Source organism: Odocoileus virginianus, chromosome 14, assembly GCF_023699985.2.
Source record: "Odocoileus virginianus isolate 20LAN1187 ecotype Illinois chromosome 14, Ovbor_1.2, whole genome shotgun sequence".
Lineage (NCBI taxonomy): Eukaryota > Metazoa > Chordata > Mammalia > Artiodactyla > Cervidae > Odocoileus > Odocoileus virginianus.
In genome coordinates, this window is record NC_069687.1 from 62,305,473 (window position 1) to 62,324,806 (window position 19,334).

General features: G+C 47.2%; 2 long non-coding RNA genes across 3 annotated transcripts; both read right to left on the bottom strand.

The window, feature by feature from the left end:
* Nucleotides 1-207: 207 nt before the first annotated feature.
* Nucleotides 208-4,195, bottom strand: LOC139038208 (uncharacterized). The gene is made up of 3 exons (XR_011491136.1): nucleotides 4,083-4,195; nucleotides 2,306-2,442; nucleotides 208-641 (listed from the first exon to the last, which is right to left on the bottom strand). It is a non-coding gene; the product is annotated as an uncharacterized lncRNA (long non-coding RNA).
* Nucleotides 4,196-5,048: 853 nt separating this feature from the next.
* On the bottom strand, nucleotides 5,049-11,023 carry LOC139038209 (uncharacterized). 2 transcript variants are annotated; one of them, XR_011491138.1, is made up of 4 exons: nucleotides 10,855-11,023; nucleotides 10,288-10,358; nucleotides 9,533-9,674; nucleotides 5,049-5,093 (listed from the first exon to the last, which is right to left on the bottom strand). It is a non-coding gene; the product is annotated as an uncharacterized lncRNA (long non-coding RNA). The 2 variants fall into 2 exon arrangements; XR_011491137.1 differs by lacking the exon at nucleotides 5,049-5,093 and having other exon boundaries at nucleotides 9,407-9,674.
* Nucleotides 11,024-19,334: the final 8,311 nt, after the last annotated feature.

A 19,334-nucleotide genomic window follows, 5' to 3' on the forward strand; every position in this document is an offset into this window, starting at 1 on the left:
GCCAGTTTATGAGGCAGTGTTTTTCAAGTTTTAGTCTTTATATAAACTCAGACACATAATTTCTGCTTTATTGTTATATGATCCATCTTACTTATTACTCACCCAACATCATTTGTAAATGGACTCAGTTTTTTTAGAACTTAATAAATTTAAAAGGAAAATCCTGTATCACTAACGTAAATAGAAAAATCAACACACCTTGCCATAAACAGATGCTGTCATTTATTTTTTTCCTAACACACGCTAAAATAAGTACATATTTGAGTCCAAAAAATGCCTAGTAATTGAAATAAGAGTTCCTCTGTGCTGTCTAAAAACATCTTGAGAATGGTCTGTGGCACTTTTAAAGAAGCCTGGCTTACTGGTTGAGTAACAGTACTGCTAAGGAGGATAACCTGTGTCCAAGGCGTGGCCAAGACAAAGCTGGGGAAGGGGAGGGGCTAAAACTTGAATGCGCAGGTCCTGGGGGCCATCCACCTGCACAAAGTTCCTTTCAAGTCAGGCAAGATTGGTTCAAGTTGACCTCTGACGTTTGTCAGCTGAATGTCCATTTTATTTGTTATTCACCCAACATCGTTTGTAAATGGCCTCAATTTTTTATCTGTTTATTTCTTCATATCTCTGAGCCACAGTTTCTGTATCTGGAAAATGGAGATGACAAATTAATTAGTTGAGAGGATTATATGAGGTAATACATGTAAAGCTCTTAGCATGGTGCCTACCTATAGCAAAGAACCGAGAAATGTCACCTATGATGATTATTCATTTGTGATTGGGGAGATGTGGGTCATCACAAAGAAGCAACCACCAATGAATTCAGTCCAGAACAAACAAATGTGCTAGGAGTGTACCATATGACAGGCTCTGTGGTAGGCCCTAGGGACATGGAGGTAACTCTTCAAGTGACAGGTGTGTATAGAGCTAATGACAGTGGCATAGGGAAGTGCAGTGAGAGGTATGTGCCCAGGTTATTATGGCAAGCCAGAGGATAACATGATGAAAGTCAGTGTCAGGGGGAAAAAAGTAGAGATCCAAAAATCAGGCCTTTCCTGATAGCTTAAGGGGACATACATTCATCAGTACTAGGAGGTACCAAGTAAATTAGATTTCTACTGGGGAACAGAAAGTGCATGAAATGCAGACATATATATATGGTGATGGAGGCATATCATTTACTTATGGGCTAAAGTGACATTAATGAATTGGTGAGTATAATTTTCAAAACCAAATGGTGGTCAAGCAACTTGTGAATGGAATTTTAATTTTCTTTGCTTTCATAGAGGTCACAGTGGTTCACAGATATTTTTAATTTGACCAGCAGAATGATTTTTGTGTTTTCTTAAATTATTATCACTACTTGGTAACGTAAAAATTAGGCAGTTTCATAAGAAAGCCCAGATTGGTGTCCTGTCTTTTAAAAAAGTGGAAGAGGTAGCCATCTGAATCCATTTGCCACATACGGCAATTTAGGGCTGGCATTGCATAGCTGCTGCTGTTGTAAGTGGGGCATTTGCTCTACAACACAATGTAGTCCCGACCTTCCCAAGGCAACAGTGCTGCCCTAAGGCTCAGGCAAGTGGGACCCCTGCCCTTGACCCCACGTAACCAAGGGATCCCTGCACTACCCCTTCTAGACCTGGAATTCCCTCCCCACATGACCCAAGCCTGCTTCCAGAGCCTACAGAGATCTCTTCCTCAGTTATTTCTCCCAAGGGGTGGCCAAGACTAAGTTGGGTGGAGGCAAGGGACCGAAGCTTGAATGCACAGGTCCCAGGGTCCATCCACCCATACACAGTTCCTAGCTACAGGAGATGAAGTCAGGCCTGAGAAGAGAAGAGCAGACACGCTGTGTTGAGCGGGCTTGGGGAGGCCTATGGCATGGGTACCAGTGTTCTCCATCATCTTCAGGTAAGGAACTCTGAGGAGTCTGAGAATTCTACATTTGAACTTGGCCTTCCAGGTCATTATAAAGGTACGTTTGTCAAGGGAGGAGGCTAGAAGTTACTTCAATTTGTTAGCTTGATTTCTGACTTAAGTATTGAGCTATCTGGTAAATGGACTTCCGTTTAAACTTTTTCCCAGGGCCTGTAAATGTTAGCAAATATTAGAAGTGGGTCCACTGGTGGCCTTCACTTCTTTCTCCTTGCTGCCTGGCCCCCGTTACTGCCCGAGTTTGCGGTCCCCACTAGAACTGTGAGCTTCATGAGGGTGGGAAGTGTACCTGATGTTGCACCTTATCCCCTCATCCCTAGCATGGTGCTCGGCTGTGGTACCCGATTCATACTGAATGACTGACTTGTCTAACCTGAGAGGTTAGTTCAGGTGAGTCCTCTTGGAATTATCTTCTTCTGTCATAGGTATCCACACATCACAAATTATTTAAAATTGTCTTCTTACAAACTTCATTAATTGCTAGAAGTGGTTGTGGTTGTTTCTGTGTCTCTGACATAAAATGAATGTACATATGTGATAACATAATCTGAAAGGCTTTTAAAAAAGAGTAAAAAGATGAAGAAAGTCACATCACACATCACCCCCTAACCCCACTGGTGCGGCCATTATTAACATGTTGATATATTTGTTTCCGTCTTCTTTCATGTTTCTTTTCAATGTAAAGATCTTACCTAGAGATTTATGACAATAAGCTGCCATACTCCAACTATTTGAACGGCTTTCTGGCTGCTGTTTGTCACTCCCTGTGATGCACTTTAAAAGATAAATTGCATAAGAAAACTTCTAGATTTCATGGAGAAATACTGATGTGAAGAGAATTATAAATGTTTCCCAAGAGGTGAATGACATGGTTCTACATTTGTGTGTGTGTGAGAGTTTGTGATTTACCCTACTTACCCACCATTCATCATTTTTATCAACATATTCACTGGTAAGGGTCAATTTCATCATCTAATTTTTTACAACCCTTTGCTGTTAAGCTTGATATGAAAAATACTGTATACACTTGGCCCCCTCTCTTTCAAAGCCAACAGCTACCATGCGGACAGGCTTGTTCTGTCAACAGTCCACAAACACTGATCAGGTGATGCCTGAGCGTCATGCGCCACTGAAATCCTGAGGTGACCTAGTGTAACAGGGATGAGGTGAGTAAATCCCATGCTGCAGTAAGCACAAGTCAGTAAATAAGGGTGCCACGGGGCATGAGAGAGAAGCTGCCATATTCAGTCTGGGCTCCAGGGAGGCTTTCCAAGAAGAGGGGATGTTGGAATGCTATCTGGAGAGATGAGCTGGGGACTGGCAGCTGCAGAAAGGAGCCTGGTGTTGGGTTGAGGCCCCTTGAGGGTGTGATGGTGCAGAGGAGAGGACCTAACTGGTATTTATGGACTCTGCACTATGTATCAGGGGCCATGCTGGATCCTCAGAAGACAGAGATGAGTAGGCTAGTGAACGAATACATGAGCAGACCTTTCGGTGACACCCTACCTGATGAGACACTTCAGAACTACATCATGATAACTAAGCCCCAATCCAAGGCATTCTAGAAGATCCTTAATAAAAATAATTTAAAATTTCCTCTACAATTTGGGAATATCTATTAAAAAGAAAAAGTGTGCATACCACATGACCCAGAAATTCTCTTCCTTCATTTCTACTGTAGAGGAAAATCCTATTCAAATCACTTCTTGTATAAAAAGGTGTACATTGCAGTATTTTGTGTCAAAATGAAAAATTGTTGGATCAACCCAAATATTTATGCACAGGTGAATGACTGTCAAAACGAGGCTGAATCCATCCCACAGAAATGTATGAAAAGTTAGAAAGAGTAAGGGTGGTTTATGTAACATATATACAGCAAGGCTATGGAGAAAGCTGAGGAAAAGGAGTCACATACTATACATACAATATGATATCATTCACATTAAAAAAATCCACACACAAAACCATGTTTTGCATAGTTACAGAGAGATGCAAATTTATATTAGTTTGTAGACACACATTTTATATAAGCACATTCATTATAAATGCATATATAAATGCATTGATTGAGGGCTTTTTAACTGAAAACCATGGCTGCTGCTAGGGGTTCAGGGACTAGAGGAAGTGGTGATAAGAGATATAGGACTTACCTTTTAAACCCTTTTACAAGGAGCTTGTATTCTGTGAATGACCTGCAATTAAAGGTTAATTGAAATGATGAAAATGTTCTTTCAGAGTAAATCAGTACCACTTATTTACAATCAAATTGGGCAACATGAAACAAGACACTAAAATGTTCCTTACCCTATGACCAGTGATTTTCATTTCAGGAGCCCATCCAAAGGAAATAATCCCAGAGAGTTGCAGAGATTTTGACAGAGAGATGTTCAATGCAGTATTATTTACATAGTTAAAAAAAAAAAGAATTATCTGAAATGTGCAATAATGGGTAAAACTTAAATAATTTTACATAATGGAATACTGAGTAGCCATCAAAACTTACTGAAGAGGAATTTTATTGATTTATAAAAATGTGACCAAAGTAATGTTAATATAAAAAGTGAAGGTAGAATGATCTCAAATATGATATAAGCACAAATACACACAGGTAAGACCCATGGGGGTGAGGTAAGGGACCCAGGAGAGCGATTTGACTTGGCCTCACATTCACTGAAGGTCTCAAGTTTAGATTTTTGACAGGATCTCTAAATACAGTTCTATAAATAAACACAGGGATACTCTCATAGTCACACAGTCACAGATATACTCTTGCTAATATCATGTGACTCTGATTGTTGCATGTAAATATTTAAAATACAGCACAGTGTTTTTCCATCCTGCCTTTAGCATTTGCTTCACAAATAGAGGAAGCCCAGAGTATTCTCACTGGCTGAAGGGACCTGTTCTGCCATAGGCAGAAAAGATCAGAAGGAAATACCCCCAAATGGGAATATAGAAGCTTTTGGCAGTATGATTTAGATTATTTTTTAATGGAGTATTTTCTGTTTTTCCTAAATTTTCTACAATGAGCATGGTAAATTAGGAGTTTGGGATTAACATATACATGTTCATATGTATATGCTGTATATACCATGTATAAAATAGGTAAACAAGGACCTACTGTACAGCCCAGGGAACTATATTCAACATCTTGTCATAACCTGTAAAGAAAAACATATATGTGTATAACTGAACCATCCTGCTGTACATTTTGAAACTAACGCAGCATTGTAAATTAACTAACTTCAAAAAAAAAGATAGCTCCTAGAGTTAAAATTTTTAACACGAACAGGAGAAAAAACAAAAACATGAAAAAACAGAAGAGGAAGTGTCCTCCTTTAAAACACAAAAGCAGTGCCTGGCTGGAGAATAGGCCACTTCAGGATGTCCCGGGGCGGGGTCCTCCGGCAGACTGGCACCAGGGCTGGGCAGAAAGAATGCGGCTGGACCGTGCTCCAGGGTGTCACGGGAAGGCCAGCACGATGGGCCCGCCCGGCCCTCCCTACCTCTTCTGGGTGAGGCCAGAGCAGTTCCGCAGGCCAGAGGGGCGAGAAGATTCGGGTTCAAAGCCAGACCCGGAGGGAGTGGGGTGATTATACCAATAACACAGGGGAACCTGCATCCCCGGTTCTAAATCGGAGTGCACAAGAGCAGGGAGGAGCAAATTTGCAGGAACAAATGGGACACTCAGGTCAGGCTGATAAATAAATCCCTTTATCAGGGGACTTCAGAACAGAGGATTTATTTGCATGGCAGACAAGCTGCACACGAGGAAGACAAGAATTACTAGATCACAATGGAATCTCTTATTAATAGATTTAGGCCCTAACTCTTCACAGGTTACGGTCCAGGGGCGGGGTGTGTGTGTGTATACACTGCTTCCCACTGTGTGTGTGTGAACAGGGTGGGGTGTGTGTGTGTACACGGCTTCCCACTGTGTGTGTGTGAACAAGGTGGGGTGTGTGTGTGTAAACAGGGTGTGGTATGTGTGTGAACAGGGTGGGGTGTGTGTGTATACTGCTTCCCACTGTGTGTGTGTGAACAAGGCAGGGTGTGTGTGTATGAACAGGGCGGGGTGTGTGTGTGTGTACACTGCTTCCCACTGTGTGTGTGTGAACAAGGTGGGGTGTGTGTGTGTGTGAACAGGGTGTGGTATGTGTGTGAACAGGGTGGGGTGTGTGTGTATACTGCTTCCCACTGTGTGTGTGTGAACAAGGTGGGGGCTGTGTGTGTATACTGCTTCCCACTGTGTGTGTGTGAACAAGGCAGGGTGTGTGTGTGTGAACAGGGCGGGGTGTGTGTGTGTGTACACTGCTTCCCACTGTGTGTGTGTGAACAAGGCGGGGTGTGTGTGTATGGTTCAGGGTCAGGGTATGTGTGTGTGTACACTAGTTCCCACTGTGTGTGTGTGAACAAGGTGGGGTGTGTGTGTGTGTGAACAGGGTGCGGTATGTGTGTGAACAGGGTGGGGTGTGTGTGTGTATACTGCTTCCCACTGTGTGTGTGTGAACAGGTGGGGTGTGTGTATGTGAACAGGGCGGTGTGTGTGTGTGTACACTGCTTCCCACTGTGTGTGTGAACAGGGTGGAGTGTGTGTGTGTGTGTGTCAACAGGGTGGGGTGTGTGTGTGTATGGTTCAGGGTCAGGGTATGTGTGTGTGTACACTAGTTCCCACTGTGTGTGTGAACAGGTGGGGTGTGTTTGTGTGTGTGTGAACAGGGTGGGGTGTGTGTGTGTATACTGCTTCCCACTGTGTGTGTGTGAACAAGGCGGGGTGTGTGTGTGTGAACAAGGTGGGGTGTGTGTGTGTGAACAGGGCGGGGTGTGTGTGTGTGTACACTGCTTCCCACTGTGTGTGTGTGAACAGGGTGGGGTGTGTGTGTGTGAACAAGGCGGGGTGTGTGTGTGTGAACAAGGCGGGGTGTGTGTGTGTGAACAGGGTGGGGTGTGTGTGTGTGAACAAGGCGGGGTGTGTGTGTGTGAACAAGGCGGGGTGTGTGTGTGTGAACAAGGTGGGGTGTGTGTGTGTGAACAGGGCGGGGTGTGTGTGTGTGTACACTGCTTCCCACTGTGTGTGTGTGAACAGGGTGGGGTGTGTGTGTGTGAACAAGGCGGGGTGTGTGTGTGTGAACAAGGTGGGGTGTGTGTGTGTGAACAAGGCGGGGTGTGTGTGTGTATGGTTCAGGGTCAGGGTATGTGTGTGTGTACACTAGTTCCCACTGTGTGTGTGAACAGGGTGGGGTGTGTTTGTGTGTGTGTGAACAGGGCAGGGTGTGTGTGTGTATACTGCTTCCCACTGTGTGTGAACAAGGCGGGGTGTGTGTGTGTGAACAAGGTGGGATGTGTGTGTGTGAACAGTGTGGGGTGTGTGGGTGTGTGTGTGTGTGTGTGAACAAGGCGGGGTGTGTGTGTGTGAACAGGGTGGGGTGTGTGTGTGTGTACACTGCTTCCCACTGTGTGTGTGTGAACAGGGTGGGGGGTGTTTGTGTGTGTGTGAACAGTGTGGGGTGTGTGGGTGTGTGTGTGTGTGTGAACAAGGCGGGGTGTGTGTGTGTGAACAGGGCGGGGTGTGTGTGTGTGTACACTGCTTCCCACTGTGTGTGTGTGAACAGGGTGGGGTGTGTGTGTGTATGGTTCAGGGTCAGGGTATGTGTGTGTGTACACTAGTTCCCACTGTGTGTGTGAACAGGTGGGGTGTGTTTGTGTGTGTGTGAACAGGGTGGGGTGTGTGTGTGTATACTGCTTCCCACTGTGTGTGTGTGAACAAGGCGGGGTGTGTGTGTGTGAACAAGGTGGGATGTGTGTGTGTGAACAGGGCGGGGTGTGTGTGTGTGTACACTGCTTCCCACTGTGTGTGTGTGAACAGGGTGGGGTGTGTGTGTGTGAACAAGGTGGGGTGTGTGTGTGTGAACAAGGCGGGGTGTGTGTGTGTGAACAAGGTGGGGTGTGTGTGTGTGAACAGGGTGGGGTGTGTGTGTGTGAACAAGGCGGGGTGTGTGTGTGTGAACAAGGCGGGGTGTGTGTGTGTGAACAAGGTGGGGTGTGTGTGTGTGAACAGGGCGGGGTGTGTGTGTGTGTACACTGCTTCCCACTGTGTGTGTGTGAACAGGGTGGGGTGTGTGTGTGTGAACAAGGCGGGGTGTGTGTGTGTGAACAAGGTGGGGTGTGTGTGTGTGAACAAGGCGGGGTGTGTGTGTGTATGGTTCAGGGTCAGGGTATGTGTGTGTGTACACTAGTTCCCACTGTGTGTGTGAACAGGGTGGGGTGTGTTTGTGTGTGTGTGAACAGGGCAGGGTGTGTGTGTGTATACTGCTTCCCACTGTGTGTGAACAAGGCGGGGTGTGTGTGTGTGAACAAGGTGGGATGTGTGTGTGTGAACAGTGTGGGGTGTGTGGGTGTGTGTGTGTGTGTGTGAACAAGGCGGGGTGTGTGTGTGTGAACAGGGTGGGGTGTGTGTGTGTGTACACTGCTTCCCACTGTGTGTGTGTGAACAGGGTGGGGGGTGTTTGTGTGTGTGTGAACAGTGTGGGGTGTGTGGGTGTGTGTGTGTGTGTGAACAAGGCGGGGTGTGTGTGTGTGAACAGGGCGGGGTGTGTGTGTGTGTACACTGCTTCCCACTGTGTGTGTGTGAACAGGGTGGGGGGTGTTTGTGTGTGTGTGAACAGGGTGGGGTGTGTGTGTGTGAACAGGGTGGGGTGTGTGTGTGTGAACAGGGCGGGGTGTGTGTGTGTATGGTTCAGGATCAGGGTATGTGTGTGTGTACACTAGTTCCCACTGTGTGTGTGTGAACAGGGTGGGGTGTGTTTGTGTGTGTGTGAACAGGGCAGGGTGTGTGTGTGTGTGTGTGTGTGTGTGTACACTGCTTCCCACTGTGTGTGTGTCTGTGTGTGTGAACACTCCTTCCCACCACCCTCCACCCCATGCCCGAGGCCTTTTCCCCCGACTAACAAAGCAGGTATAACTGGTTCCATCAGCAGAACAAACACAGGCGTCCAGTTCCCCTGGCGCGGAAATGGCTCCGCATCCTCATCAGAGGAGCACGTGCATGCATAGGTCAGGGAGCACGTGGAGCGTCTGGTGATGAACAGCTGGGACCTGGAGCCAACACCCTCATTAGAGGAAGCTGCTACTATTTCCAGCCTGCCTCTATTCACTGAAAGCAGGTCATTACAAACACAGGGTGTTTTTTGCATATTAACCAAATTAAAAGAATAATATGTTCTCTGCTTTCATGTGCTATACTGATAAATCCCAATTTATGAATGAAACATGCTGATCAGTTAGTTAAAAAATAATTAGTCCCAGAATGTGTTTCAGAGTAGGGGACTTAATGAATGCACACACAAATACGGCTTCCTGGGTCCTCCGCACATTAGTCTTTTAAAGAAAAATATTCATAAGGTACGTTCATGAGAGACTAATGTTGAAGCAGCCTGATTTTATTTTTATTTCTTTCTTACCATGTAGGGTAAAATTTGGATGTTATTTGGTGCCTGTCAGTCTGAGTCACTTTGGAAATATGAGTCCAGGTGATGGCTGTTAATCCTGGATTGAATTTTGATGTTCAGATTGTCAAGAGAGAGTATCAGCCCAGAAGTACCTTCTTGTCCTGGAGAGAATCTTCCGATTCTTTTAAGGAGACTTCATTTCTGAGGTCCAAAGGTTAATAGCAAAAAGACTGCAGTGGAGAACCGGGGGTAGCATCCAGGTGGGATTCATTAGGTTTTCATTGTATTTCCAAGCTGGGAAAACCAATACCAGGTTTCAGACAAAATCTTCCAGATACTCCAAGACAGGTAGGATGATCATCAAGCCAAGGACCCTTAACCCAATACCAGCTGACCATGCCTAACCCAGGAGGCTGTACACGGCACAACTGCACCTTAACAATACGTGACAGTTTACACTGCAGTGTATGTTGTAAAACCACCCAGCAAACGCCTTCACCTGTGTGTGCTATGGTAAGATGGCTTAGCTTCCATTAGGGTGCCAAGTCATGGTTTCTTTGATTGAGCCCCAGATGGAGTATAGGTTTTCATTTAGGGGCTTGTTGTGTAGAAATCACACTGAACTGCTTTGGCCATGAGAGGCCTGTAGGAACAGAGATGAGTCAGGCTTCTACCCCATAGATACTCAAGGGAGCAGGCCATTGAAAATTAAAATGTTGTTGTTGTTGTTGTTTTAATATGTATAGTACAATTCACATAAGTGAAACAGTCCTACTGCAGGGTATGGGCTAAGAGAATGGGATTTGGTGTCAGACAGGCCCGGCTGTCCAGACTGTCATCATATTTCTCTGTTTCCACATGTGTATCTGAAACTTTGGAATAGCAATAACACCAATGTAACACTTACTATGTGCCAAGGACTGTTTTAGATGTTTCATATGTATCTTCACTCCTCTAATCTTGGCGCTTCACCTCCCTCTGACAGGCAAGACAGAACACAGTAGACGACAATAAATGAAAGTTCCATTATTGTCTTGGGCTCCCCTGGTGGCTCAGACGGTAGAGAATCTGCTTGCAATGCAGGAGACCTAGGTTCAATCCCTGGGTTGGGAAGATCCCTTGGAGAAGGGAATAGCTACCCACTCCAATATTCTTATTGTCTTATTGATGCTCTTCAGTATCATCCTCTATGACTGCCTACCCCACTGCCTCCACTTCGTTTATTCAACAAATATCTCCTGACCACTCTGGGCCTCTAAAGGACCAGAGATAGAGATCTCAGTGGTGTTCTCCTCAGTCTCTCTCCATCCTCACTCTTGAAGTATGTTTGTCTAATGACCAAGCTCTCACAACTTGGTCAATACCAGTTGTAAAATACCATGAAAATCCTCCCCCCGCCACCCCCCACCCTCTCCCTCCTTCCCTTACCCTTCTCTGAGCCCCCACAGAACTCTGCATGCATCTCCATCTTTACCTCATCATCCTGCATTTTCATCATCAGTGTTTCCTCTCCTGTCTCCCCTATATAACCGTGAGCCCCTGCAGGGCAAGTTTGAAAGTCATGCATCTGTAAAGCTAGGCCAGGGCTGGCCACTAGAAAATACCAGTAATGGAGATGGAGGGAGAGGAGAGAGGGAGATGGGTAGAAGATCAGAAACCTGGGGAGAAAGGGAGCTGCTGCGGTGTGTATTTTTGGCCATGTGCTGATCACCAGGAGGAAGTGGCCACAGGCTAAAAAGCTGTCTTTATAGACACCTCCCCCAGCCATCTGCCCCAAAACTCTGGCACAAGAAATCTCTGCCTTTCCTATAAAAATGTCAGCTCGCATGCAAATTGTATATGCGTTTTGTATTCTCTGAGTTTTGCATTTGGAAAGGAGGAAAAAAATCTCTTGCTCTCGCCTATGTCTGTTCCATTGTCCAGCCCTTTGAGGCGCTGGTCTGTGGGTATCTGTGCCAGTGTGTGTGGCTGAGAATGGATGCTTTATGTGCAGAGGAAGCAAGGCTTTTCTTTGGCTGCTTCTCTGAACCCAGCTGCCAGTCACAGAGCTGGCTGTCTCGAGCCGCTTCAAGGAAGTCTCCCGTCTGTGCTTTAGCTCTGTATTGAGGAGGTGGCTGCCTTTCCAGGCAGGCCTTTAGAACATCCCTCATGTCAGGAGTGTCCCTGGGCCATGGACGGTCCACAGCCCAAGTGCCAGGCAGCATAAGGCAAGGCACTGAGCCCTCATAAGCCTTCTTCCCCGGGAAGCTGTGTGATGCAATGAAGAGGAGTCAGGCAGCAGCCGTGGGCCTGACCTGTGCTCACGGAAGCCCCAGTGGCAGCACAGAAGGGCAAGGAGGGACATGGCCCATGGCGGGTCAGGGATGAGAAAAGTGGGGGCCGGGTATTGGGGCCTGGGGAGTTGTTACACTCAGAACAGCAGTAGGAATGTCAGCCTGGGGACTTTGTGAAACAGATCCTCTCCTGAAGGAAGTCCTTGAAGGCCGAGACCAAGATAGGTACTGGCCAAGTGGAAAGCTTGGACTTGTCATCATAGACGGTCTAGCAGAAGCCTTTCCAGAAAACCTGGGTGTGAAACTGTCAACCTCAAACATCTATCAGACTCAGAGAGGGAAACACCAGTCTTCGACAGCACCAAACCATTGAGAACTTTCCTATCCCCTTCACTTTCCTTCTCTGTCCTCTTGTGATCCTTGGAGGGACCAGAAATCAGGTTAGTCAGCTAGGGGAGGAGCAGATAGACCTGACCAAGAGGATCCTGCTGGCAGCAGGCCCTGGTGGAAAAAGGAGAGAAGCGATGAATTAAGGCAGTTGCCCTGACTTGAAGTGACCACAGGAGCTTTTTGTTACCTAATAGTCATTAGAAAACTCATAAGACTGCTCATAATCTGATTCTAGAGTGAGGAACAGATTGCATGCCGTGAATATGTTTAAAGGGAAATTGGAGACAAAAATCAAATTACTTTTATAAGAATCCTGCTTGTTCAATGTATTGGATACATTGTTTTTACTTAGCACTAACCATCGGCTAAGTACTGTGCAAAACACTATATTTTCAAAACCCACAATGAAGTAGGTCCAATTATAATGTCCATTTTGCAGGGGAAGAAACGGTTTCAGGAAAGTTAGATAATCTGATGCAGGTTGCAGGATGGATGGGGAGGAGCCAGGGCTGGGAGCCAGGCAGTCAGGCTCTAGAGTGCCATCACGCCTTCCCACCTCCCTGTCTCAGGAGGCAGATCAAAGGCTAAAGTTGTCGAAGTATCTGCAGCTAAAAATACTTCAAGAGTTCACAGGAATTTTCACCAATCCCTTTGGGGAAGGACTTCAAGGGGACGTGCTGTTTGGGTTAGAACGACTTGGTTTTAAATATCAAGACCCACTCAAGCTAGCTTAAGGAGAAAGAGGGGAGGGAAACATTGTCATAGGGATACAAGGATGTATTCTGGAAGCCTCTTCGGCCACTCTCAGCCTCCATCCCTGCTTTCTGCTTCTTGCTTCTCCTCCTTTTCGCACTGCACAGTCCTTAGTCCTTTTGCAGATCGTAGCTGCCTGATTCCAAGTGCAGAGAAAGATTCAATTCAATATATACTAAGTATCTGTGCCTGGCATAACCTTAGGCACTTGGGGTTTAGCAATGCACAAAATAGGGGGAAAAGAACCAAAACAAATGCTGCCCTTGTGTATGTTGGCAGGGGGAGTGTCCCTTCCAGTCAGATTCTGATTGGTCTATCTTGGTCAGCTGAACTCTCCCCCTAGACCAACCAAACATGCCCAGGCGCGGGGTCACAGAGAGCTGAGTGGAATCCAGAGCTTCCGGTGCCTAAAGCCAACCCAGCCGGAAGATGTCCACCCACTTTGGGGCTGGTTCCAGCAAAACTCCAGCCCTCCATAGTGGCAGCTGCCCGCTGCTGGGTCCTACTGGCATTCCTTTTCAGGAGGGCCCTTCCCTTATCAGCCTTGTCCCAGGTCTCTTTCATGCTGGGATTGACACACACCATCCCTCTTTTGTGTTGGATGAAGCCAGATCTTATTTTCCTGTTGGTTTTTGTCCATCTGTCCTCTGTGACTGAAGTCTTTTAAGGAGGACACAGGGTCATCTCCCCCTTCCCTGGTGCAAGCAACCAGTTCAGGCAGGCAGAGTGGGGTGATGACAGCACATGCAAAGGACGGACTCTACACTGGGGCGCTTGTCCCCTCAGATGGCCCCCTCTGAGCCAGTGATGCTCCTCTGTACAGCTGGGCCTGCCTATGGGCTCCCCGCTGAGCTGGGCCTTGTCAAAGTGTCTTCATCCTTCATTGTCCCGCAGGGAGGGATGGTGATGAGCTCGGCAGTTAGGGTTCTCCCCTGCTTCCTGTTTGATGGCCATCATGCTCAGCTTGGATAATGCCAGCTGCTGCTCTGCAATTGGCTGGGCTCTGGGCCTCCTGCCTTCCTAACATTTCTACAGCCTTTCTTTTCTTCTGTTTTTTTTAACGTGAGCTTCTGCACATTCAATAATGGAATAGATTACATCAGATGCTGTGTTTGCCAGCCGCGGTGCTAAGCTACACAGCAGAGGCTGATGCCAACCTTGTTTATGTTAGGATAGAGTTTGCAGGGCAGAATCCCCCCAGACAGGCTTCTGGAGGATCCCTGAGTTTTGTCAGTTGAGAAGCGTGGTACTGTCATTTCTTGGTTAAGAACATGAATGTCTTGAGTCAAGGGAGACAAGGGTTCCATCCTGCCAGAGCTGCTTAATATACATGACCCTAGATGTGTAATTTAACCCTCGGTGCCCAGTTTCCTCACTTAAAATGAGGTTAATAATGGTTTCCTGGTTACAACATTGGAGGTTGAAATCAGGATAACATATGTAAGGTCCTTAGCATGATTCCTGGCAAGCATGGTGGAGCAGCCATTGTTAATATATTCATTACATCTCTCCCGGAACTCTGTTCCCAAAGATAATCCCCACAGCTTCATAAACAGTGTGCTATCACCAGGCTTCGGAGCCAGGCAGGTCTGCAGAGCTCTGACAATCACACATATCTCTCGGGTGGCTATGAGGATTGAATAATCGTAATAAGCCCATGTGAGTTCTTCTACACACTAACTCACTGAATCCTCACAACAAATCTAAGGTTGGGACCCCTATTGTATACACTTTACACATGAGGAGACAGGTTTTAACAGGGGCCTTAAGTAACTGGCTCAAGGTCACAAGTTGGTAAATGAGGCAGCAAGTGGGTAGAGCAAGCATGTCTAGTCACTGTCAATCCCACTCTACCACAGGAGCTCAAGTAAAAGTGAATTATATTTCTACATGTTGCAGATGTAAAACAACAAGGCGACAGAGCAGAATGGATGTCTGAGACAGTATCTGTGTGAATCTGTGAATCGTCAGGGAGTAGTCAAGCCAGTGATACAACCAAATCAGGTTAAGAATGCCTACTGTTTACCAGGTGTTCTCCTGAGGGCTTGGCATGTATGATTGCAAATTAATTCTGAGAACCTCCGTGCATGGTAGATGAATAGGCCCCAGTGGTTCATGTGAATTCTGTCCACACATGCATTTGAGGTTCCTAATCTCAGATGAGGCTTGAAAACCACTTTTCCTTAGAGCTGGGAAGAAAAGAGACTGTGGCTGGTCCAAACCAAAGAGCAAACAGGATGTGCAAAAATTTTGAAGGACAGCTTCATCGTGGCCAAATTTCCAACCTTATTTTCCACTGGGCCAGAAAAATATATGCGCAGAGCAAAATGATCTCCAGGCTGAGAACCTGGAGGTGTCAGGGGCTGGCAGGAAACAGACGGCACTCTCAAATTAGGCAGTTGGAGGAGAGTGTGATAAAGGAGCCATCTACAAAGGCGTGGGGGAACCACAAGGATAGTGCAATTCCCCGGAGGCTGGGAATAGCTGAGGGCTGTCACCTTCCCTAGGCCTGAAGGGAGAGGGGACAAAGCGGTGACCTGAACCCTGAGATAGAGTCCTTTGTGGGAGTCCCACCTGGCAGGAGCTGTGGCCTTGGATAGAAGGACTCACCCAACCCACACAGCCCAGCAAGGCGGAGGCAGGGGAATAAATATCCCCAACCTCGACTTGCTCCTGTCTCCCCATCCCGTCTTCAGACTCCCCATTTTTGGAGCCTAAGCAGAGGATGAGGCGCTCATTGATTCAAATCCACCAGGTCAGCCACCTGGAGCAGGCGTAGAGCAGGTGAAAGAGCGTGGAGTGTGGTCTGAATGGGCAGATGGAGGATTTCAGGAGAACTAGTTCTCAACTGGCAACACATCAAGGCTGTTGCCCCTTACCGCCAGGACTGGAGATTGAAAGGCAAAGAATAGTTTAGGACCTGAATGGCCTGTTCCTGGGATTGTGGAGGTGGATGGCTGGCACATGACTAGGCTCCCGCTGGCCAGACTGGGGACCTGACCTCACCTTCTGTCCCTCATATTTAACCAGTTCAAACTGAATCAACTATTGAACCTCATTTTTTTTCTCTACAGCTGTGAGCTCTTAAAAGCTAGAAGTTCCCGAAAGCACAAGCAGAGCAGTGTCTCTGACCACAAACCCATTCGTGTCCTTCAGCCCGGCATAAACTTCACTTCTGTGATGTCTCTCCTGATGCTTTTGTGCGTGTGTCCCACTGTTTAAAATATAGACCCCACGATGGCATGTTTTATTCATCTCCATATGCCTGGTACCTGACAGGAAACTGACATACAGTTGGATCTCAACAATATCCGTTAAATCTGTAGGTCCTCCTCCTAGTCGTCAGCGCCTTCCAATTTAACTGGCATTTATTAAGTCTCTGCCACTTTCCAAGCTCAGTGTTAGGTCATCTTCATAGCAATTCTCTAATTTAATATTCTCTACAGCCCCCATTATTATCTCCATTTTTACCGATGAGGAAACTGAGGCTTAGGGGGATGAAACAGGTAGAGCCTGGATTTGAACAGACTTCCACTTCCCCGGCCTATGCTCTTTCCCTTCCTGCTCAGAAGATATCCTTTGATTGGTCATTGAACAGTAGCTTCATGCATGTGCATGAGCTGACTGCTTGAATGAAGTCGGTGGAGCGTGTGTGTGTGTGTGTGTGTGTGTCTGCCTGTGTGTGTGTGTCTGCCTGTCTGTGTGTGTCTGTATATGTGTGTGTATCTGCCTGTCTGTGTGTGTGTCTGTGTCTGCCTGTCTGTGTCTGTGTGTGTATCTGCCTGTCTGTGTGTGTGTGTGTGTCTGCCTGTCTGTGTGTGTGTCTGTATGTGTATGTGTGTGTGTGTCTGCCTGTCTGTGTGTGTGTCTGTTTCTGCCTGTGTGTGTGTCTTTGTGTCTACCTGTCTGTGTGTCTGTGTGTGCATGTCTGCGTGTGTGTCTGTGTCTGCCTGTCTGTGTATGTGTGTGTGTGTCTGTTTGTCTCTGTGTCTGCCTGTCTGTGTGTCTGTGTCTGCCTGTCTGTGTATGTGTGTGTGTGTCTGTTTGTCTCTGTGTCTGCCTGTCTGTGTGTCTGTGTCTGCCTGTCTGTGTATGTGTGTGTGTGTCTGTTTGTCTCTGTGTCTGCCTGTCTGTGTGTCTGTGTCTGCCTGTCTGTGTATGTGTGTGTGTGTCTGTTTGTCTCTGTGTCTGCCTGTCTGTGTGTCTGTGTCTGCCTGTCTGTGTATGTGTGTGTGTGTCTGTTTGTCTCTGTGTCTGCCTGTCTGTGTGTCTGTGTCTGCCTGTCTGTGTATGTGTGTGTGTGTCTGTTTGTCTCTGTGTCTGCCTGTCTGTGTGTCTGTGTCTGCCTGTCTGTGTATGTGTGTGTGTGTCTGTGTGTCTCTGTGTCTGCCTGTCTGTGTGTCTGTGTCTGCCTGTCTGTGTATGTGTGTGTGTGTCTGTGTGTCTCTGTGTCTGCCTGTCTGTGTGTCTGTGTCTGCCTGTCTGTGTATGTGTGTGTGTGTCTGTGTGTCTCTCTGTCTTCCTGTCTGTGTGTGTGTGTGTCTGTGTGTCTCTCTGTCTTCCTGTCTGTGTGTGTGTGTGTCTGTGTGTGTGTCTGTGTGTGTGTTTGCCTGTCTGTGTGTGTGTCTGTTTCTGCCTGTGTGTGTGTCTGTGTGTCTGCCTGTCTGTGTGTCTGTGTGTGTGTGTCTGTGTGTGTGTCTGTGTCTGCCTGTTTGTGGGTGTGTCTGTGTGTGTGTGTCTGTGTGTGTGTGTGTGTCTGTGTGTGTGTCTGCCTGTCTGTGTGTGTGTCTGTGTCTGCCTGTCTGTGTATGTGTGTGTGTGTCTGTTTGTCTCTGTGTCTGCCTGTCTGTGTGTCTGTGTCTGCCTGTCTGTGTGTCTGTGTGTGTCTGTGTGTCTCTCTGTCTTCCTGTCTGTGTGTGTGTGTGTCTGTGTGTCTCTCTGTCTGCCTGTGTGTGTCTATGTGTCTGCCTGTCTGTGTGTGTGTGTCTGCCTGTGTCTCTGTGTCTCTGTGTCTGCCTGTGTGTGTGTGTGTGTGTCTGTGTCTGCCTGTGTGTGTGTGTGTGTGTCTGTGTCTCTGTGTGTGTGTGTGTGTGTCTGTGTGTGTCTGTGTGTCTCTGTGTCTGCCTGTCTGTGTGTATGTCTGTGTCTGCCTGTCTGTGTGTGTGTCTGTGTGTCTCTGTGTCTGCCTGTCTGTCTGTGTGTGTGTCTGTGTCTGCCTGTCTGTGTGTCTGTGTGTGTGCTTTGTTAAACTCTGAACATTACTGATGCTGCTGGCCTGTTGATGGTGCTCACCCCAATTGGACGGCTGCTGCCAACTACAGCACTTGTGGGGATCCTCCTGTTTAGACTCCCAAAACCCACCCTGCAATATGATGATCAGATCAGGTGAGATGGATGCTGGATTCTGCCCCCGAACTTGGCTCTAAACTGGATACAGGAGTCTGGCTGTCTGATAACTGGCTTGCTCCCATTGATTCAAAGCACACCTGTTGCTGACAGTTTCCTTTGTCAAATACTGAAAACATGACATTGTCAAGTATCTACCCTTTAGTTGTCCTGCAGTGGAGCTGCCAAAATTCTAATCAGCCGAAAATATCCACCTGTCTCAGAAGAGGCCCAAGTACACCCCACTCATCAAAACCAGAGCGAAACATGGTCCTTGTTACAGATATTCCATATGTGCTGAATTTGCATGGAGCTCTCGCAATCCTCATAGCAACCCTGTAGGTAGAGCTGTTGTCGTTAACTGTGCTTTACAGGTGATACACCAGGGGCTTCTGGGTGCTGGGCTGTTGGTCTAACATCACACAGCTAAGAGGTGGCAGAGTGGGGACTCGGAGCAGATCTGGACTTCTGGCTCTTGCCCATGGATGACACCAGCCCGAGGGAGCTTTCTGCTGCTTCTAAACCTGCTGGCCCCAATCACAGGTAGGATCACCTCGATTCCTGCTCATTACCTTCTGCCCTATTTTACAGAGGATTCAGGGCAGATTTGAATCTGGCCTAGAAAAACATCTTCCTGACCCCTCAGAGAGGAGAGAGAGAGAAAGAAGGTATGTGTTTCTAGGCTGTTCTGTAGAAACTGAGGCATTTCCACGAGAATGCCTGCTAGTCCTCAGGACACTTTAAGTGCCTCTTCTTGGCCCCTGTGACACTCTGCCGTGTGGATCTCTGCCCTGTCTCCCCTTCAGGCAGGGAGCTCTTCAAGGACAGCGTCTGAGTCTGACCCTGTGTCTCCTCTCACACCCAGTCTCGCTGTCCATCAGCATGCGCTGAAACTGGTTGCTCACCACACTCCATATCAGATACTTTCACAGTCACAACCAGCTTTCCTGTTTGCAGCAACCCATGTGGAGTCAATTGTACAATTAACCCATCTTACAGATGAAGCTCCTGAGGCTGGGAGTGGGGCGGCAGGGAGGGGGAGAATTGGCACAAGGCCGCAGAGCAGGAAAGAACTTGCCCAAGGTCACGGGCAGAGCTGGGAGTGGAGCACTGGCCGTGTAGCCCCACTATGAGTGATCTTTGCTCAACACTG